Genomic DNA, 23910 nt, shown 5'->3' with positions numbered 1-23910 from the left:
CGTCTCTCGCTTCTGAGGAAACTTTAATCCAAAGACCTTTTTTAGTCTCACTCAAGGAAATAACACCACTCCACCGGAGAACTATTAACTTTTTATGGGTTTTATTCACTGAAAGGATTACAAGTTATAATTCAAGAAAAAACATGGTAAAAAGGTAAAACACCAGAAGAAATGAATAAAAATCAAGAGAACTGATTTTGTGTGGTTCTTACACCAATAATTTCAGACATGTACCGTAATTTCAGACTTGTATTAATTTGGATTTGGATAATTCAGGTGAGCAGTGTTCAGATTTTGCCGCTCCAGATAATCTGATTTTAATCTAAATTCGGGTGTCTGATTCTCATCAGCCTCAAAGGCTGACTCTTCCCAGCTTCAGAAATCTTCAAAGATCTTTTTCTTTGTCAGATTGGAAGTTCAGAGAGCTCCAGCAGGCGGCCGCCTCTGGACGAGAGCGAGCCACTGGAAAACAGGGCTTTAATATTCTCCCATCCATTATCTGATCTGATGCATGTGTTCCTGTCTCGTTACCAAGGGAACCACAGTTTTCCAGTTTTCAGTTTTCAGTTCTCCACAAAAAAAACAAAAGCACACATGGGAAAAAAAAACAAAATAACTCATGCACTCAACCCACGTGGGATCAGCAGGTGAGTTCTTCACACCAACCAATCAGGACAAGATGTTGACTCGTGAGGTTCTATTCAGTTCAACAGCTGCATTGTGTTCTACTTTATGAGCAGAGAAGCAATCTTATTGCAAAAGCTGATAATGTCGGATTACAAACACAACAATATTTTACTGGTTAAACAACAGCCAGCATGCATGGGATTATATATGAGCGTAATTCTTAAATAATATATGATCAAATGAGTTTACATGATACTTTTAAAAATAAACGAGTAAAGGATAAAAATAAAAGTAAAAATTCGAATAAATCGAACTTTCCACTGTGAACTCGTGTTACTGAAAAATAACGCTCACTTTTTTTTCAAACACTATTGACAATATAACCTAAACAATAATTCATCCAGTCCTCACCACATTTGGTAGCTTCAGAGCGTTCTCCTTTAGCTTTCGCATGGACTGACCCCTGATTCTTTCCCCTCTTCTTATCTACAGAACATCAATGGACACCTTAACCCAACAGCTTCCCTAGGTCAGGACTCTTACATCTTGTTATTATTTTATTACAGCATTCCTTGAATTTATCAGAAAAATATGATGCTGCTGACTTGGTTTGTTCGTCAGCTTTATATTTCATCTCATTCAGTTTGTCGACCTTCTCCTGGTCTTCTCTCTCTGACATTTTCTTGATCAGGAAGTCATAGTGGACGTAGGTGGACACTGAGCTGACGTTGAGGGCGATCTTCTGCAGACTGATCACATGTTGGTAGGCTTCATCCAGCAGTGGCCTCTCCTCCTCCATCATCTTCTTCTCCTCCTCTCTCAGTTTCTCCAGTAGGGCTTCTTCTACATCTCCGGCCAACTTGTTCTTCTCAAACTCCTCTTTCATCTCTTCATTAGTATATGGAACTGTCTTTGACTCAGTGACATATCTCCATTTGTCTTTGACATGAGACGATACAGGACACTTCCCACTGCAAACAGTACAGCAGCCTTTTTTCATCACCTCACACAATCCTGCAGTCCAGGACACAGAGCATGGATAGTGACAGTTCTCCTCACAGGAAGTGCAGCAGACAGTTCCTGAATATGTGAAGAAGCCCCAGCCTCCATCAGGTAAGTCTTTTCTTTTTTTGTATGACACCTCTACCGTACCGCTGTATTTCTTATTCTCTCTCGTCATTCCTTTACATTCTTTCACAGCTTCCTCTTTCTGCTGGATCTCTCTTCTCTTCAGCTCTATCACATGGATTCTCTCCTGCAGGTTTTGGATGCAGGCTGCCAGACGAACACGTTCATTCAGGACTCTGACAGTTTGATCCAGTGTCTGACGAGTTACTTCAGCTAAGAAGGCAGTGAACTGGTCCATCCCTCTCTCAGAGGTTTCCCATGCATACTTCAAACTGCGTTCATCTTCATCTGTTCTCTCCTTTTTCTGCAGGTTGTCAAACAGGAAGTGAGTCGGCTGGTTCTTCTTGTTAACTGCACATTTGATTTTGGCTCCTTCAAGAGCATCAAGAGCGTTTTGAGGTGTGAGTCCATTTGAGTGAGTCATCAGAGCCACAATGTTTCTCTCCATGTCTTTTCCAAACAGAGACATCACTGAGTTGAAGGCGTACAACAACTCGTCTTTCAGACGATTCACACTTGACTTCATCACCAGACCCACAGCATCAACGCTGCGCACGCCGTCCTCTGCTCGAAACAGGTCCAGCAGTCTTTCACTGATCAAGGCGTCACGTTCAATCCCTCTGGTGTCTCCAAATCCAGGAGTATCAATGATGGTCAGAGAGTAGAGTGGAGCGTTACCTTCATAACCAAAGATCTGGTACACGATAACATCTGGAGTCTGACTCACTTTCTGATCAGAGGTCTTCTCCTCTTTCACTATCTCAAACCAGACTTCATCCTCCCAGGTCACTCCCATCATGTGGTTGAACAAAGCATTGATCAGTGCAGACTTTTCCAGTTCCTGTTTCTCCAATCAGCAGGATGGTTTTATTGGGCCTGTTCAGGCTTCTCTCTCCAACAGTCGTTCTGGTCACAGTGCCAATATTGTCCTTCTTGGGTTTTAACTGGTAGGTTTTGGGACGTCCTCCTGAGATCAGGGTGCTTTTGGAGACCAGGTCTTTATATGTGGATGAGACGTTACTGATGCTGTTGGAAAAAAAAACAAAACAAGGAAAACCGTTCCTGTCATTTAGACTTCATTTACCAAATCTGCACATGAAGTGACCCACAAGACCAACAAGACCTTCAAGTTCCACAGCACCTAAAACACCCAGTTGTCCAACATTATCTACAAAACCTGCAACATGTGCAAGACCCACAAGTGCTGCAAGAACCACAAGGCTCACCAGATCTACAAGACCCCAAAGACACCCAACCTACATGACCCAGAAGACCTACAAGTTCTACAAGATCCACAAGATCTTCAAGACCCAAAACACCTACAAGGTCAACAAGACCCACACATCCTGCTATGGGTGGCTCCTCCACGTGAAGGACAACAGGAGGTGCATGCCTACTGCTCTACTACTCTTCTGTTCTACTGGTCTGAGGGCAGGTGTGTGCCATGGCGGAGCAAATGACCACACATTGACGGTCCTGGACACAGAAAATACGTGGAAATGAATTGAATGAGCAACTGTGCTCTCCAGGGGTCCGAAACAAACTATTAACCACTAGTTTTAATCACTCTAAACTAAAGGAAGAACACCGAGCAAGCTCTGCCCAAAATGTCTGTGCCATAACACAGATAAACTGAGTGATCAGAGGGCTGTCTGTTCATAATGTCCCATCAATTAATATCGCTATTAATAACATTGATTTCACCTTCTGCATTAAAGGGGAACGGTTGTTTTTACAATCTGGACCTTATTTCACATTCGTCACAACAACATTTACTCACCCGTTTGACTTTCGTGTGATTTGCAGTTGGTTCGGAGATAATTAGATGCTTCCATATCCATATAACGGCAGCGGGCGGGGCACCGACATGCAGCCGTTACAGACGCTCTTTTCTCTTATGTTTGTTGTGGGGTGGTAGATACATGTAAATTTATTAAGTCAGCATCACTTAGCGCTATTGGGAAGTCTGTAAACTGGCTAGATTGAGCAACTCTCTGGGAGCGCTGAAGTGATGATGTCATCACACTGCGCCGTGGCGCACATTCATTCTGTTTGTTTACATGGAAGTAGCGTCTCTGCTCTGCAGTCAGACCACGGCATCTCGATCGGCTTTTTTAGGCAGTCAGAGTTTATTTTCAGCTGGTTGTAACTTTGGTACAATGGTTCCAGTGTGCATATATCCTGGCTGTGAAAGTGAAATGACCAGCTGTACGTCACTGAGCTCACAGGCTCCCACTTCGTGACGGGATTTATTGAAGCTATAGGCTCTATGCACAACTCAACCACTTCCTGAACTTCAGGAGGCTCCTTGTTTCCTGTCTTTCATGATAGGATGAGCTGATTAATGCAGGTGTGTTTGACCTCTGTAACAACTTCAGACACACCTGCATTAATCAGCTCATCCTATCATGAAAGACAGGAAACAAGGAGCCTCCTGAAGTTCAGGAAGTGGTTGAGTTGTGCATATAGTCCATGGCTAATAGCGCTCAACATGGAATCCCAGCATCAAAGTTCAAACTTTACCACATTTGGATTATCGGGTTTGTAATGCCCACTTCACATCTGAGGACTTCTTCCCAGTTCAGGAATGAAATGAAGACCAGAAGATCCAGAGAATGAACCTCAAAAAGAATGCCATTCCAGCGGCTGCAGGAGGAGGACAGGTCGAGGTAAGGTGATGCAAATGATATTCATTTTTTTTCTTTACCCAATAGCGCTAAGTGATGCTGACTTAATGAATTTACATGTATCTACCACACCACAACAAACATAAGAGAAAAGAGCATCTGTAACGGCTGCATGTCGGTGCCCCGCCCGCTGTCGTTATATGGATATGGGAGCATCTAATTATCTCCGAACCAACTGCAAATCACACGAAAGTCAAACGGGTGAGTAAATGTTGTTGTGACGAATGTGAAATAAGGTCCAGATTGTAAAAACGACGGTTCCCCTTTAACAGAGTTGGCAATTTCCAGCCAGCTCTCATTCTGGGCTTTTGCTGCAGCAACAGTGTTGCTTTTGCCCTGCATAATGTTCGAATCCTCAAATGATTTTCTTGTCCTCAATGGTGAAGTAATCTGATCTGTAGGGTTTGCAATTGGTCAGAAGCTGCAGACTCCTCCCCCTTTCTGTGAATGCACACTGATTTCCACTGGAAAACCCTGAGTTGAACTACCGAGTTGATAATCTGCTTTGTCGTCATGCTCATCAATGATTGAGAATTTCAGGGGAAGTCAACCCAGAGAACAAAGATATCCAGAGGAAATTAATCCCCTTTAAAGTTTGGACATCATGTTTGTTGTATTCATCTTTGTTTTGGTGCTGGTCAGGATACTCACGATGTCATGGTGTTGAGGTGATGTACTGATGCAGCAGTTCGGTCAGATTGCTGCAAACTACAGGAAGAAGAACATGAAAGATGGGATCAGATGCATAACGATGTGTTTCCACTGGACGCGTTTAACCCGACTGCATTCGCGCGACAAATGACACGGCGCCGCGCTAGACGCACAAGTTTTATCGCTGGTGTGTGAATTCATTCACACGACGCATCACGCTGATACAAATATGCAACACAAAACATCCTGCAGAAACATCACAGCCTCCTCATCACCATCTCCAGTGGATACGATTCCTTCTGTTTGTCCCACAGTCCTGTGTGCACCCGGCTGTCTGTCTGTCTGTCTGTGTGTGTGTGTGTGTGTGTGTGTGTGTGTGTGTGTGTGTGTGTGTGTGTTTGTGTGTGTGCGCGCGCGCGTGCGCATACTGATCGATGGTGAGATTTTTGTTCTTTTTATAATGACTGTTTTTACTGTTCAGCACTTTGCGTTATTTTTATGAATATGAGAAGTGTTTTTACAAATAAATATTGAGATTGAGATGCTCCGACCCCCACCATCACTGCTCTGTATTTGGCATGGGGAAGTCAGCTCCGGCTGCAGGTGAGGCGCCGGCATCTCTTCCGGATGAATGCTGCCCTACGGAGGCTGTCTGAGCTCGGTGAGTTCCACCGTCTTCTGCAAGAGCTGTGCCTGGACGGCCGGTTCCAGCACTACTTCGGGCTGACGTCTGGTTTCCACCAGAAGAGGTGAACAAATGAGATCACGCACGCCGCTCCCCACAAGCCGCTCGCTGCACGCCGCACACCAATCACTGCTCGCCTTGGCATCACGCCAACTGTTTTTCGTGGTTGGAGCCCTGCATGCCATATGTCAGCATGTCTGTGAGGATCTCAAAGCTGATAGGCTGTCCTGGCGCGAATTCGCTAGAAAAGTTCAATTATTTCAAATCGGGCGACAAGCGTGGAATGATGAAGAGGCGGGCTTCGAGCGGCAGCGAGTGGCTGTGCAAGTCGACGGGTGCGCGGATTTTTTGCTGGAAACGCTCGCCGCTGGCCGCCCGCTGCATCATCGCTCGCCGTCCGTTGCCCGCAGCACGAGATTGAGCGACAATCGCGTCATTACATTGACTTTGTATGTAATCTCATCGCGCGAAAAATTCACGTCGCATCCGGTGCAAACACACCGTCAGACTCCACCAATCACAGCTGCACACCTGTTCAGAGGTCTGTACTACAATCTTCATTAGCCCTTAGCCCTCCCCCTTGGCCCCGCCCCTCGTCATTTTGTGCATTTACGTGGAGGGGTAGGAGTGTCCGAATTGTCATTATGATGTAGGGGTAGGGCCAAAGGGGAGGGCTATTCCCCCCTCCAAAAGGATATTCTCCTGAGGCACACTCAAACAGAGGGGTATGATCCAGTGGTGGCCGATGGTGAGGGGTGCTTGTTTTGTCCGCCTACACCGTGACTGGCGGGCGGGGTTAATTCACTTCCGCACTGGCGGGAGCGATCGTTTCCACACCCACGCATCCCAGGAGCATTCCAAACACAACAGATAGACGATTATTTTCAATACACTGGTTTCTTCAACACTGCCCGCCTGGAATGCGCGGGTGGGAAATGAGCGGCCACGCCAATGCGGAATTGAACTAACCCCACCCGCCAGTCACGATGTAGGTGGCTAAAACAAGTGCCCCTCACCACCAGCCGCCACTGGATGACAGATTTCCCAGAAAGCCTTCCAAGATCGGCAAGATGGTGGCGTCCACAATGAAATAAGTTCATAAATGTAACTATTTTCTCAATTAATAAAGTTTTAAAATGTAAGAAAAACATTCTTTTTCGGCAAACAATTTTCGCATCTGCCTACGTCATCGGCTGCAGCGACTACTGATGACATACGTGATTGTCGAAGAGATGTTCCAATTTGTAGGGGTTTATTTTCGGCCCCTACCCCTTAGCACTCCGTTTCAAAGGGGTAAGGGCAAGGGGTAGGGCCAAGGGGGAGGGCTCGAAAGAGAAATGGGATTGGGCCTTTGAACACCCCAATTTTTCCAGTTATTTATTGCAATTCAAGTCACTCAAGTCCAATCAGTAGCTTGAAATGATACAACGGTAAATGGTGAACTACCAGAGGGTAAAATAAAAAGTAAGCTTACCCAAAACTTAAAAACAGAATACATTTCAGAACAATAACACAAAATGGGTTAACAATTGATAGCTGTCCTGCAGCAACCGAGGGTGACCAAGCCTCTGACCAAGCTGGTGCTACTAATTCCAACAGGTGTTCCAAGATTGCTTGATTACTAACAAGCCCTTCTGTCAGCATAAAAGCAGGGTTTAAACACAATGTGCCAGACCCTTGTGAAGATCAGTTGAACAGTGTTGTACTGCAGAAAGTAGTGTGTTGCTACAGAAATGGCAAGAAAAAGGCAATTAACAGTGGAAAAGAGACAGACCATCACAACACTGAAAATTTAGGTCTTTCATACAGAGAAACTGCAAAGAAAGTCAAGGTGTCAGTGAGTACAGTTTCCTTCACCATCAAAAGTAAGTCAGACAATGGGGCAAACTTTGACAGAAAGAGGTCTGGCAGACCCTAAGCCACAATTGAATCAAAGGACAAGTTTCTGAGTCAACAGTTTGCATGACAGGCGGCTCACAGGACAACAGCTTCAAGCACATCTTAATAGTGGTCATAGTAAGCAAATCTATGTTTCAACTGTGAGAGAAGACTTCAAGCTGTGGGTTTGACTGGACGAGTTGCAGCAAGAAAACCATTGCTAAGATGTCAGAATAAGACAAAGAGGCTTGCCTGGGCCAAGAAACACTGCCATTGGACTACTGAAGACTGGAAAAAGGTATTATGGACTGATGAATCAAAATTTGAAATCTTCGGTTCATCACGCAGGATGTTTGTACGGCGTAGAGTAGGTGAAAGGATGCTTCCACAGTGTGTGGCTTCAACTGTTCAAACATGGAGGAGGAAGTGTGATGGTTTGGGTTTTTTTTTTTGCTGGATCCAGGGTTGGTGACTTGTTCAGAGTGAGAGGCACCCTGAACCAAAACGGCTACCACAGCATCCTGCAGCACCATGCAATACCCTCTGGTATGCGTCTAGTTGGTCAGGGGTTCATCTTACAGCAAGATAATGACCCAAAACATAAGTCCAAGCTATGCCAGAACTATCTTGTGAAAAAAGAACAAGCTGGTAAACTTGAAAACATGGAGTGGCCAGCACAGTCTCCAGACTTAAACCCCATTGAGCTGGTTTGGGATGAAATGGACAGAAGAGTCAAAGCAAAGCAACCCACAAGTGCCACACATTTATGGGGACTTCTGCAACAGACACGGGAAGGTCTATAAATTAATTCCATAATTTCTTTTTTGACTCCAATTGCTTATATGTACTATGCGTTGACATCTGAGTGTAATGAGACATTAATCGGCATCATTTTCAGTAAAAACACTGGAAAAATTGGGTTGTTCTAAAGCTTTTGACCGTTTGTGTGTGTGTGTGTGTGTATATATGTATATATATATATATATATATATATATATATATATATATATATATATATATATATATATATATATATTAGGGCTGTAGCGGTAAACCGGTATTGACGGTAATCGTGGTATTAAAAAATGAAATTTCAATATCGTGTTAAAAATGCGCACATGATAATATCGTAAAGAGGATCTCGTCCTGCTTGAAACGTGTTGAAGTTTATTTTCAAAATCCGCTCCTGTTCTTCCGCCCTGCTTCGTCTCCCTCCTGCAGCACCCCCACCTTTCCCCCCTCTCCTCAAATGTAAACACAGCAGAGCAGCGGTAGCCGCACGGCTCCTAGCTAGCGTGGCTCCCACTTAACGAGCGTCAGGAGTGAACTAAACAGCCGACAACGACAGCGAGACGCTCTATCCTAACCCGAAAAAAGTGTGTTTAGCAACACTGACTGCACGTGGAAGCCAGCCGGGTAGTAGTGGGGCCCCATTAGGTAGGTTCCAGACGTGTCATTGTAATGTGTCCGGGCGGTTTCAAGTTGTGTCGCTGATATCCGCCGTCTTCTCCGCCGGCCCCCTTCTAGCAACTAACCGGTGAGTACTCGGAAAAGACACGTTGACACGTTGTCGTTGCAGCGTCTAGCGTAGCGCCTTAAATTTGTCATTGAAATTGACTGATGTCAGTCGTTGCTCGGGGCCCCCTTCAGCTCGGGGCCCTAGCCAGTAGCGGCGCCTCTGGCTGGAGAGAAGCAGCTGCTGCTCATTCCGCCTCGGATTTAAACAAACAAACAAACAAACAAAAATCCTCGGCAGTGTGGTGGTGGTACAGGATTTCACCCCAACAGGGCCCGAGGGTTTTCATAACCCACCAACCCTACGTGAATTACGCCTCTGCTGTGGATCCTCTGTTAATCAGTTCATCAGATTTTAATTAGTTGAGTGAAACTACACTTTTTTATGCAGTTGTACAGTTACTGTTCTCATATTGTTTCAACACCTCATTTAACAGGTATTCTGAATGTAATTCATCTGGGAAAAGAGAGAAAACAAACAAAATAAAATTAAGATGAGTCTGAATGTTTGTACCATTATTAGTTAAATTTTTGCTGATATCGTGATAATATCGTTATCGTGATATTTTTTGCCCATGATAATCGTGAAGAGAAAATCTGATATCGTGACAGCCCTAACATATATATATATATATATATTTATATACCTTACACATGTCCACACCTCACTATGAGTGAAACCTGAAATGAAAGAGTCATACTGGCTCGTACGTCGCCCGGGTCAACAAGGTCCGCATCAGTTGTTGTGGATGTGCATACTGATGAGAAACAATCCCTACCAGCACCATCACTGAAACCAGTCACCTGATATATGCAACAGCAACCGTCATCCTAAAGATGCTTGGCTACAAGATGAACAGCATGAGTAGCCGGAGTGACCAAGAACCTCCTTGGAAAAGAAGGCTAGATGCAAAAAACATGGCAACACGGAGAGAAGTCAGCTTCCTCGCAGTGGAAGCTGACTTTCATTCATTGAAAAAAAGTGGGACACCTGGTATGTTTTGGAGGGACAAGGTGGGATGGACACAACCATCTGTAAACCCTGACCATACACTTCACAGTTTAGACCACAAGACCAGTAAAACAAAATATTTAATATGTAGCCTCTTTATTTTCAGGAAACATCACACAGAATTAAGTAACAAATGTGTTTTACTTACTTAAGTAAAACATATATTGACACATTAACATTAATAATCCTTCTAAAAGCACTGAAAAGGCCGAACATAAAGCCTTTCAAGTATACAGGACAATAACCAACAGGCCTACATGCGCTTCCAACATACCGCATACTGACAGAATTCAACTGGCGCACTGTATGAAAATCTTGGCTTAAATAAAATACCAGTGAAAAAAATATATATATCAACATAAAATCTCATGCTTTTGCAAAGCCATGTTTAACTGTAGTGTACAAGGTAGAAGAAAAAGTCTGTCTTTTCTCTCAGCAGGTCAGCTTCTTGCAGCGCTGTGTAGAGGCTCAGGGCACATTTCTGAAACACAGAAGGAAAAACAGCCAACAAATATTAGTATCATTAGATACATACACAATAAAACATGATTATTTGACCATTTAAATACATAAATATATGACTCTCACCTTAGTTCTTGAATTTATACTTTTTGCTTGCCCTTACAGCCTCCAGTAGTTCCTCTCTTTCACTGCAGAGGCTCAATAAAAACGACTGCATTGATTTAGAAGTCTCTTGTTGTCGGACCTTTTTTGATGAGAATCACATCCAGCATGTCGTTTAACATTATTTTCTCCACCAGGAGAAGCTGCTGCTGAACAGGTAGCTGAAGGCTTTGTCGGGCTCGTCAGTTGGCCTTACCCAGCTGTGTGAAGACGTCCATTCCTTTTTGAAAGAACACTTTCTCTTTTTTGACTGTGGTCCACTCATCATTTCATTTACATCTTCTTCAGCCGCTCTACTTTCATTAGTCGGACTCCTGCCGTTCCACTTCCCTCACTCCCTTGTGTTTGTTTGGGGCGGAGACATTTGACGTAGTACCTTAAAACGCAGCCTATTGGACAGACGTCATCGTTGTCTCCTGCAACCATTGGTCGAAATTAAATGCTCTCCGCTCGCGCAGATCAGAGCATAGAAGTAGAGGAATAGACCCGCTCTGGGCTGGTTCATTTTGTTTGTATTCTTTTTTTTTTTTTCTTTTTTTTCTTGCCAATGAATGGAAAAGCGGGACATTGTCCTGATATGCGTGACGCGGGACAAACACTGAAGTAGCGGGACAAAATAGCCTTAAACGGGACAGGTGGTCACCCTAATGTTATGGTGTGCATGTTTTAGTTTTTTGAATATTTACGAGGGTGGACCCAAAAGAATCCGGAATTTGACTGTAACTTTTTATTTCTGACATTTCAAAATAAAACATCACTGTCGCCTTCAAAATAATCTCCATCCGCATTAATGCAGCGCTCCAGCCATGTCTCCCACTTCACGAATGCGTTGTCAGACCCGTGCGTAATTGTGCCATTTTTTGCGTTTTTTCTGTCACCTCCTCCACATCTGCAAACCGCTGTCCCTTCAGCTCCTTCTTCAACTTGGGGAACAAGAAAAAGTCACTCGAGGCTACATCTGGCGAATAAGGTGGATGGGAGAGGAGATTCGTCTCATTCTTCACCAGAAACTGCGTGAGGCGCAGCGCCGTGTCCGCTGGCGCTCTGTGGTGGTGGATCAACCGGCTCCACTCCGCCACTACGCTCTGCTTCCTCCTCACATCCTCACGGAGCGTCTGAGGACTTCCTGTAGTAGTCCTGGTTTACAGTCTGACCTGGAGGGACAAACTTGCTGTGGACGAGACCCTGGACAGCGAAGAAGCAGCTCAGCATTGTTTTCACGGCTGAGCGGACCTGACGCGCCGACATCTGGCTCTTCTTAAACCACCCGAACCACTCATGGACCTGAGTCTTCCCCAGAGCATCATCCTTGTAGGCTTCCTGCAACAGGCTGAGTGTTTCTGCTGCTGTTTTTCCCAGCAAAAAGCAGAATTTAATGTTTGCGCGCTGCTCTGGCTTCCCAGTCAATGTCGCCATTTTGGAAAAAATCGCAGACCGCTGCTGCTGCACTCTGTTACTGTAAATAGCTCCTGACAGGCGTCAGTGTAACTCTCGGAGCTCAGATTTCTCACAGATGTGCATGAGGCTTACCTGCAGCACATCTGACGGCCAGAAGTCGGAACTCATTATTATTATTGTTTTCTGACCAAATTCCGGTTTCTTTTGGGTACCCCTTGTATTTTATTTGGAGCCTTAAATATAAAACACATCACGTGTTAAATATATATAATCATGTCCTGTCATTTTTTTGTGAATGCAATACAGGAGAAAAGGGTATATTTCAGACATAGTTGGAAATTGCGATTATTTGTGATCAATCATGATTAATTAATTTGTAAGCTGTGATTAATCTGATTAAAAAATTTTATCATTTGACAGCCCTAATATATATATATATACATATCTGTATATATATATATATATATATATATATATATATATATATATATATATATATATATATATATATATATATATATTTAGGGCTGTCACGATATCAAATTTTCTCTCACGATAATCATGACCAAAAATATCACAATAACGATATTATCACGATATCAGCAAAAAATTAACTAATAATGGTGCATTCAGATTCATCTTTAATTTTATTTTTGTTTGTTTTCTCTGTTTTCCCAGATGAATTACATTCAGAATACCTGTCAAATGAGGTGTTGAAACAATATGAGAACAGTAACTGTACAACTGCATACAAAAGTGTAGTTACACTTAACTAATTAAAATCTGATAAACTGATTAACAGAGGATCCACACGCAGAGGCTTAATTTACGTAGGGCTGGTGGGTTATGAAAACCCACGCGGACCCTCTTGGGTTGAAATCCTGTCCCACCACCACACTGCCGAGAATTTTTGTTTGTTTGTTTGTTTGTTTAAATCCGAGGCGGAATGAGCAGCAGCTGCTTCTCTCCAGTCAGAGGCGCCGCTACTGGCTAGGGCCCCGAGCTGAAGGGGGCCCCGACAGACGGCGGATATCAGCGACACAACTTGAAACCCACCGCATACATTACAATGACACGTCTGGAACCTACCTAATGGGGCCCCACTACTACCCGGATGGGTGCAAAATCTGCTTATAATTACAAGATTAACAAAATCATTTGTGGATAGCAGAGACAAAGCATTTGTATGTAACTGAAGAATGACAAGTCATATGTCTACTGAACAATCACGGGGATATTTTTCTTTTTCTGTTTCCATTCTCTGCTTATGGCAGATTTTTATGAAGCTCAGCATTTCTTGCAAATTGGCGTGTCGTCAAACTTGTCTGCTTCCACTTTTAGGAACCCAAAAAACTCCCACACCACCGACTTCACTTTTTTCGGGTGAGGATCGAACGTCTCGCTGTCGTTGTCGGCCACCGCCGACGTGTTTAGTTCACTCGTGACGCTCGCTAACTGGGAGCCGCGCTAGCTAGCAGCCGTGGCTACCGCTGCTCTGCTGTGTTTATATGAGAGGGGAGGGGGAGAGGCTGGGGGGCTGCAGGAGGGAGAGAAGCAGGGCGGAAGAACAGGAGCGGATTTTGAAAATACACTTCAACACGTTTCAAGTGGCACTACATTCTCTATGCGATATTATCATGTGCGCATTTTGAACACGATATTGAAATTTCATTTTTTAATATCACGATTATCGTCAATACCGGTTTACCGCGACAGCCCTAATATATATATGTATATATATATATATATATACATATATATATATATATATATATATATATATATATATGTATATATATATACATATATATATATATATATATATGTATATATATATCAACAGCTTCGGGAGCCAAATAAAACTCAAAAAAATGTGAGTATACTGCATTAGGAGGCTAGATGTTAGATAGGACTGATATATGTTTTAACTTACATTCATCTTAAACAGAATATGAAAAGCACAAACAAACAAAAATCAGCTTGACTCACCTCTGTCTGTGGGCTGATCACTCTGCTCCAGTGTACAGCAGAGCTGTGGATGAAGTACAAAGCTATTTAATTGTATCCTTTTAATAATGATAAAGCATTGATTTTATATAGCGCTTTTGTTAGGGGACCTCAAAGTCACTTACAATTATATTACTTTCACTCCATACTCGATGGATGTAAGCTACATTTGTAGACACAGACTGACAGCATGACTGCCAATCTGCACCATCAGCCCCCCGACCACCACCAACTCTCACACTGCATTCACCCAACCTATGTGGTGTTCCCTCATGATCTCTCATCCAGGCACTGACGAGGTCTTACCCAGCTGAGCTGCCAAGATCTGAGGGGATCGGCATCAAGAGGTGGTATTCCCCTAGACTTTTTAGTGCTTCAATGGTAATGGGCCTAAAGGGCCAACAATTCTGTAAAATGAAAACCTCAGGAAGAGGTTTATTTAGTGATCCAAACCTCTGAGGTTCGCACAGTATAAAATACATTTTAATAAATGATTGAGCCACAACATTTAGTTTCCAATTGAAATATGTTTATGATATTATTATCAATACAAAACTAGCCAGTTATATCACAGGGGAAACAAAAAAAATCCTCTTTGCAATGTGTAAATAATAATGTAAATGAACTACACTTATATAGCACTTTTTCATCTGCATTAGCAGAGACCAAAGTGCTTTACACTGCATTATCACATTCACCCATTCACACACACATTCACACACCGTTGGAGGTGGCTGCCATGCAAGGCGCTCAGTCCATCCACCGGGGGACAATTTAGGGTTCAGTGTCTTGCCCAAGGACACTTCGACATGCAGACAGGGGGAGACGGGAAACAAACGAAGAACCTTCCAATTGTCAGACGACTGCTCTCCCCACTGATCCACAGTCGCCCCAAATGTATACATGTATACAAAATGCACATAAAAAAGCAATGTGCCGTCAAAAAGCACAATGAGGATACATGTGCATGTATCAGGATAAAAATTGTCAAAAATATCACAGAAACAATAACTAATTGCCATTTGTGTGCATCTCACTCTGCAGTGCCTCTTTGATCAAAAATGGTGGCGGCGCTCGTGCGGTTGCACTCAAAGATGTCTCCCAGCTGGATGATGTCTCAGTCACGTGTAACATTTCATTCAAAAGCTCGCGAGATGTAGAATGTTGAAAAAATTTATTTAAATTCCTAAGATTATGCACTTGGCACCAGGACAACCTAGGTTGGAAGTCGATTTCGTGTCATCTGACCTCTGGCCGCATGTCTTGGACACTCGGGTGAAGAGAGGAGCAGAGCTGTTGACTGATCACCACCTGGTGGTGAGTTGGATTCACTGGCGGAGGAGGAAACGGGACAGACTTGGCAGACCCAAATGTGTTGTGAGGGTCTTCTGGGAACATCTGGTGCAACCCTCTGTCAGTATGGTTTTCAACTCCCACCTCCAGGAGAGGTTCTCTCATGTCCCGAGGGAGGTTGGAGACATTGAGTCCGAGTGGACCATGTTCTCCACCTCCATTGTCGAAGCTGCTGCCCGGAGCTGTGGACTCCAGGTCTCCAGTGCCTGTCGCGGCGGCAACCCCTGAACCGGGTGGTGGACACCGGAATTAAGGGATGCTGTCAAGCTGAAGAAGGAGTCCTATCGAGCCTTGCTGGCTCATGGGACTCCAGAAGCAGCTGACGGGTACCGGCAGGCCAAGCGAACTGCAGCCCGAATGGTCGTGGAGGCAAAAACTCAGGTCTGGGAGGAGTTCAGGAGGCCATGGAGGAGGACTATCGATCGGCCTCGAAGAAATTCTGGCAAACCGTCCGGCGCCTCAGGAGGGGAAAGCAGGTCTCCACTAACACTGTTTACAGTGGAGGAGGAGCTGCTGACCTCAATTGGGGATATCATAGGACGGTGGAAGGAATACTTCGAGGACCTCCTCAACCCCGTCACCACATCCTCCGTGGAGGAAGCAGAGGCTGAGGTCTCAGAGGTGGACTCGTCCATCACCCAAGCTGAAGTTACCGTGGTGGTCGGTAAGCTCCTCGGTGGCAAGGCACCGGGGGTGGATGAGATTCGCCCTGAGTACCTTAAATCTCTGGATGTGCAGGGACTGTCTTGGTTGACACGTCTCTGCAACATTGCGTGGCTGTCGGGGACGGTGCCTCTGGATTGGTGGTCCCCCTGTTTAAAAAGGGGGACCGGAGGGTGTGTTCCAACTATTGGGGGATCACACTCCTCAGCCTCCCCGGGAAAGTCTATTCCAGGGTACTGGAGAGGAGGATTCGACCAATAGTCGAACCTCGGATTTAGGAAGAACAATGCGGTTTTCGTCCTGGTCGTGGAACACTGAACCAGCTCTATACCCTCCATACGGTGCTCGAGGGCTCGTGGGAGTTTGCCCAACCAGTCCACATGTGTTTTGTGAACTTTGAGAAGGCGTTCGACTGCATCCCTCGTGGTGTCTTGTGGGGGGTGCTCTGGGAACACGGAGTCCGGGGCCCCTTGTTAAGGGCCGTCCGGTCTCTGTATGACCAGAGTAGGAGTCTCGTCCGCATTGCCGGCAGTAAGTCGGACCTGTTCCCGGTGCATGTTGGACTCCAGCAGGGCTGCTCCTCCGCATCAAGAGGGACCAGCTGAGGTGGCTCGGGCATCTATTCAGGATGCCTCCTGGACACCTCCCTGGGGAGGTGTTCTGGGCATGTCACACCAGGAGGAGACTCCGGGGAAGACCCAGGACATGCTGCAGAGACTATGTCTCTCGGCTGGCCTGGGAACGCCTTGGGATCCTCCCAGAAGAGCTGGAGGAAGTGTCTGGGGACAGGGAAGTCTGAGCATCTCTGCTTAGACTGCTGCCCCCGCGACCCAGTCCAGGATAAGCAGTGTAAAATGGATGGATGGATGAATTCCCAAGATTAACAACAAGCCCACAAGATGGCCACAAGAGGTAACACATCACATTTTGGCACATGGCGCTCTTTCACTATTCCAGAAGATTTTTGCACAGAAAATAGAGTGGATGGAAGGAAAATGACCACAAAATGGTAAGGAAATAAAATATTTTGTGTTTGGTGTGAATAGTTGTTAGATTTGGTGAAGAAGTGTGTGAGAAACATGCGACCTGAGATGCTGGCTGTGACATGTCAAGATGGGTTTTCAGGTTCTGTTGCCCCTGACGGGAGGGAGTCGACTCAGAGAATATTCTGCCTGGTGTCATCTTAAACCTACACTAAGGAACTTTTCAACCTTAATAAAACATTTTAACATCTTTTGTGATGATACTTCGACTTACAACTAGTTGAATGACCCCTCTGTCACGGGCTGAGGGCGTCAGTATTGCTTTCACTTGGACTAAGCAGCTGTGAGGAGGGTGGTGGGAACCCTGCACACTAAAAAGCTCCAAATGTGCGGACTGCTTTACGGCATGCGTCACATCACGATATAACTTTGTTTAGCCACGATTAGATTCATTTAGATTCATTACCTCGTCGCTATCCGTCCTTCACACAGCCACTGGAAACAAATGAAGGCGAGTTCAGTCCGACAGCATGCCCACCGGGAGCAGCAATTTACGACGCCACGCGCTAGTCCTCATGGGAACTGTAGTATTCGGTCAGGCAAAACACTACCGCTTTTGTCCACTGGCGCCGCCAAAATCAACGAAAACTGAAAGTTCCTTAGTGTAGCTTTAAAGGGTAGATTTTCTAGTTTCATATGAGACCAATTATGTTGTGGTGGAGCAGACGGATCTTGCGCTCTGTTGAGTTTTGTGTCTGTTGAGTTTTGTGTCAGGAGGTGCGAGTGACGGGGGGTGTCATGAATTGTTGCAGATGGATTTTTTAAATACAGAACAACAGTGTCAATGAGGTGCAAAGCTTAAGTTAAATCAGTGATAGTACGTTTGTTGAAACTTCGTTAGCGTGTCTGGCATGAGATAGGTATGTTGTCCATTTTTCAGTTTGTTTCAGTCTCAAAGATTGTGTGAGTCTTTCCATGTTGAAGATCTCCACTACTGTGTCCGTCCAGTTCCTCAGGGTTAGCAGATTGTCTCTGCACCATTTTCTGGTGATTCCTTTCTTGGCTTCAGCAATATGTATGTGTTATAACATTGCATTGTAGTTCAGCATTCCACTGTAATGACAATAAATTGAACATCCAATTTGCAAATCAGAAACAAGTGCATTGTATATTATACATGCACTCCATAGTGAACATCCTCCATGTATATCGTTGCTTTTTAATTTATGTTATCATTTCCTTTTATTCTTGGAATCACATGTTTTTATTATTAGATACTCAGTGGAGTCACATCCTCTTTTCAGATATGCTGATGAAGTTTTTAATCCCCCCTGGGTCATCCACCACGTCTGCTGCTCCTGGCTCCACCTCAGAATCAAGCGCTCCTCCTCCTGCCTCCACCTCAGAATCAAGCGCTCCTCCTCCTGCCTCCACCTCAGAATCAAGCGCTCCTCCTGACTCCACCTCAGAATCAAGGCTCCTCCTCACTCCACCTCAGAATCAAGCGCTCCTCCTCCTGGCTCCACCTCAGAATCAAGCGCTCCTCCTGCCTCCACGTCACAATCAAGCTCTCATCCTCCTGCCTCCACCTCAGAATCAAGCGCTCCTCCTGGCTCCACCTCAGCTACAGCTTCATGGTTAGAAGCAGAACTCTACCCCAGCATGTGGGCTGCTCTGAGAGTCTCTTCTTCTCTTCCTGTTCCAGTGGCTGCTGCTGAAAGAAGCTTGATGTCTGGTTTTGTATCATTTGCACTTCATGTTATAAGTATTCATATTGTGTTTCAGAGATCCGTTTATTTCTTCCTTTATTTGGTGACATTTCTCTAGAATTTTTCTTGTTAACTGTGCTGATTGAGAATTTTCTGTCTTTAAATAATAAAGAATTGTCAAAGACAAAGCTATCAGCTTTGTTGTGAGTATAACGGGCCGCCACCAAAAACCTTGCCGAGGGCACCGGATTGGTTCAGGCCAGGCCTGCAATAAACTATAGATACTACACTTTTTATTACATTTTTCTCAACAAAGTGGATAAATTGACTGGTGGGTAGAAATAAACTCATCATTTACAGTCAATAACTAACCTTCATCAGCTGTTGACACTGAGGGAGGAAAACCATGAATTATCGTGGAGAACATGCACCTTCTTCTCTTTCTTTTATAGTATTTTTTTTTTCATAAATGTTATTGGATTCAATGCTTGATGGTTTCCATGGACACCTGGTCTCTGACCATTTGGGTCATTTGTTACTTTTTTAAAAGTTTCTGAGTTAAAAAAATCCTGGAGAACAAAGGAGAAAAGTAGAGAGACTCACCTGCTGCTGCTGTGATGAGACTGAGCTGCTGTCTGGACGTTCACAAGCTTTATACACACCACACAAACACACCAGAGGTCATGTGATTTCACAGAAACTGGACTCTTCAAGGAAGCATGCACACACACACACACACACACACACACACACACACACACACACACACACACACAGACAACGGTCAAATGGTCACTCTGACTCAACATATTCCTGTTTCTTTTGGAATTCTTTTGCCGAAACGCCGAGCAATGTGAAGCACAATATTTCCGACTTTAGCCACATTCTGATGTGCTTTTTGTGGTGCTGCTCCAAACCGTTTGGGACTTAGTTACGCCAAAAAATCAGTGTCAGAAGAATAATTTTCTTTTTTATGAAAATATAATCCCTGGACGTGGCCCAGCTCGGACAGTAATCGTCGCCAGGGGCAGGCACAAAGAATCAAAGAAAAAGAACATGAGATACAGTACATTCTCCATGTTTTTCCCTTCAGTTCTCCTTGTTTTCCTCGTAATGTTCCAAAAGTAATCATGTCACTGGCCCAGTGCAGCTCTTCATCAGAAATATTGTAGCAGCTGCAGAACACTGTAGACGCTTCGCAGACGCACAAGGATTATGGGATATTACTTCCTGAGACTTTATTTCTAAATTCAGTGACGCTGTACTTGGTCCCTCTGTGTTTCTGTTCTGTTATCATGACGTCGTTTCTCTCCCTGATCGTTGCAATGTTGTTATTGTTTCGTTCTAGCATGTTTTGTCTTTACTCTACGACACCATGAAAGAGAGGAATGTTTCAGTCAACCACAACCCTCAGTTGTCATGGAGACTGAAATACACACTGAAATAGTTGAGTACTGAGTTGGTCTCAAGTCTGAATGATCATTACACTGTGCACATTATGAGCACTACGCTGGATTATACAGCTGGATTAGTGAACCCTGGACATTTCTGTAAGTTGTGTAAAAACTTCCTGGAATTAGTATCGGTAACACTTTACTTGAAGCACCCGGTGTAACACATTATAAGTAGTTATAAACACTCCTACATGATCACAATGCTTTATAACTCACTATACAGCATAGGATTAGGATTAGGGTTAGATCCTGGCATTGTGATCATCTATGAATGTTTATAACTATAGCTACACGTGTTATAATGGCATTATAATACTTTATAAATGTACTTATATTGTGTTATACAGGGGGGCTTCAAATAAAGTGTTACCTTAGTATCATGATAGAAAAGGAGGACATGTCCGGGACGAACACGACACTTATTATGACCAGACCTCAGAGCTGGGATTTATGGCTCTTCGACGGGAGCCGGTTCAAGGGGAGCTGCTCCTTTGGAAGAGTCATTCAAAAGACTCCTTGACAAATGTCATGTGATCTCTATTAGTGAGGAGTCAGTCTGTTATTTTCTGACATCTGACTCTGTGACTGTCGGTTCTGAGTTTTTCATGCGGTGGTGGAGGTTATTTGATGTCCCAGATTACAAAGAGATGTTTCTTTGACACTTATTACATTTTACTTTATCTTGTTCTTCATCCCCAGAAAAGTGCATCCAAATGCTGCTATGTGTTCTTTGACTGAGCATTCCATGTCTTGTGTGTGTGTGTTTGATAAAGTGATAAATGTGGTTTTTCTGGTTCTAACTGGTTTCCTTGTGAACTGGTCACTGACTTCCTCCAAATATTTCCTGCTGCTGCTGCAGCTGCTTCTAGAAGCAGCAGAGGTTGATTGGTTGGTTCTGTTAGGATTTAACATCTACCAGCAAAAAGGGACGTGAAAGAAATCCACTTACCAGTTAACAGGGGAATCAGTTTGTCAAAAACACCTGATCTGCTCCAGATGCTCCTCCTTCTCTTAGCGGTGTTCTATTGACTGGATCGTGCTGTGAAAAACTGAAACCAGAGATGTCGTCAGTGGTTCACATGAAGGCAGCGCTGACAGCTCAGACTCAACAGGAACACAGGAAACACGTGGAGGAAGCGAGGACACATTACCGGTGATCTGGTTTTCATCATTCATTTCAAAGAGCCGGTCACACCAATGACTTGACTGAGAACATCACTCCATTATTCAAGAGAAAGAAGAACGAAGGTGAAGCAGCCTTTAGTTCCTCCACTCCTCACACTTCCTGCTGAGTCTGACACCCTCACTTCTTTAAATGAGGCCTGAAAACACTCCTCAGCTCAAGATTTCATTAAACCAGAGCCGGCCCATGGCATCGGCAGTACAGGCAAATGCTCAGAGCAGCGTCCATCAGGGGGCGCCGCTGCACCAGCAGCACAAATGGGAGAGAAAAGAAGGTATAACTGTCACTATTTGCCTAAGTAGTTGCACTATATGAGCAAAGACTATGAAATGATAAGTTTAGTCAATTCACTGAGTCGTTTATTGGTTAGCTAACATTGTCCCTGCTGGTCATCCTCACTTTTCCACCCATATCTTATAGTTGTGAGCCAAGTTGTTAAGTTCACATCATTAATGTTACTTAAAGATAGAGTAGGCAATGTTGTCCAAAAGCACTTTTAGTCATACTGAGTGAAATGCTCCTCGCCCCCTGGGAGAAGTCAATACATTATGTGTAGGGAAAAAAAGGAAAAAATCTGACCACTGTAGCGGCCACAGGACAGTAAAAACTCTGCACACGGAGCACGGACTGTTGGGACCTTGTCAGAAAATGTAAATGTTCCAGTACAGAAGAGGGAAACATAGTTTCAGTTAATTTTCTTATAATTTACCCTCCACATTTATTAATAATTAATCTTATTAATCTGTGTGTGTGTGTGTGTGTGTGTGTGTGTGTGTGTTTTTTACTTTTGACTCTTGAGTGGAGCAGTAGAATAAAGTTATTAGCAGACCGTGACAAATACAGGATACTTTTTTAAACCACCAAATATCTTAAATCATTCTTTATGTCCACAGATTTGATAGTTTACACCAGAATAAAAACTCACTGAGCTTTGATTAGGTAAGTCTCATTCTACATCTGCTCTGTCTCTGAAGGCAAGGCATCAGTGGAAAGTTTTGTTTTATTATTTTTTTCTTCCCCATTCTTCAGTGATGGTTAATAACGGAGATTAATTAACACATAGAGATTATTGCAGGACTGGCGGAGATGCAGATGAACACATTAAATGGAGTTTGAGTCTGAATGGAGGAAATACAGTTCATCCAGGAGCGACAGGATTAACCACTCGCTTCAGGAGCTCTGGCTTTTCTGTTTCACTGTCATATAATGAATGTATTTCAGACATATGTTCTTGTCTCCAGCTCTGACAGCTGAGAGTGGATTTTTTTAATCAGCTGCACCTTGGTGAGACGGAGCTGTTCAGCCAATCAGGGAGCTTTATTCCGAGGGTGTGGTCAGCTCTACTCGAGCTGATCGGCGCCTCTCTGAACACCTCACACTACAGGATTTGCCATAGGAAATATTAAACATGTTCATTATCTACGATCTCCCCTTCCGACGCCTCCCGAGAGGCTCCGACTGGAAAAAATCTCTCTGAACACACCGCACACTACAGGAAGATCAGACCTGAACTCATTAACACACTCTTATGGGTAGAAATAAACTCATCATTTACAGTCAATAACTAACCTTAATCAGTTTTTGACACTGAGGGAAGAAAACCATGAATTGTCAGGGAGAGCATGCACACACACACACACACACACACACACACACACACACACACACACACACACACACACACACACACACACACACACACACACACACATACTTGAAGGTTTCCACGGTCTCTGAGTGAAAAAAAAATCCTCAAGAACAGAAGAGAAAAGTAGAGAAACTCACCTGCTGCTGTGATGAGAATGAGCTGCTGTCTGGATGCTCACATGGTTTATATGCACACCACACACCCACCAAACCTGGAGGTCATGTCATTTCACAGAGACTTGATTTTTCAAAGAAACAGAGAGAGAGAGAGAGAGAGAGAGAGAGAGAGAGAGAGAGAGAGGGAGAGAGACAAAGAGAGAGAGAGAGAGAGAACGTGCAAACAGGCGCTGTGACTCAAACTATTCCTGACTGTAGAAACATCACACAGGTGAAAAAATGTGTTTCTGCAGATCTGTTTTATGTAGACAGATAAATCCTGGTCCAACAGGCTGCTCTCAGTGGTTCTGGAGGTCAAAGTAACATCTCATCATGAGTTACTAGATGTTCTGAGGTCCACTTCATGAAGCAGTTTGATCAGATGCTGAGTCTCACCCTGAACTGTGAGCTGACCTAATCTGAGACACTCTGAGACACTGAGTCAGGAATCTCTGAGTTTTCCAGGTCAGAAAAGCAGAATTGAGTTAGATCAACTCTGAATAGTTTCACCTGGAGATCAGCAAGTGAACCACAACTTTGATACGACGGC

General features: G+C 44.1%; 1 pseudogene; it reads right to left on the bottom strand.

The window, feature by feature from the left end:
- Positions 1 to 84: 84 nt before the first annotated feature.
- Positions 85 to 23355, bottom strand: LOC115383795 (uncharacterized; annotated as a pseudogene).
- Positions 23356 to 23910: the final 555 nt, after the last annotated feature.

Source organism: Salarias fasciatus (genome assembly GCF_902148845.1).
Source record: "Salarias fasciatus chromosome 23 unlocalized genomic scaffold, fSalaFa1.1 super_scaffold_20, whole genome shotgun sequence".
NCBI lineage: Eukaryota > Metazoa > Chordata > Actinopteri > Blenniiformes > Blenniidae > Salarias > Salarias fasciatus.
Note: the sequence above shows the minus strand (reverse complement) of the source record. Positions and strands in the feature narration are given on the sequence as shown.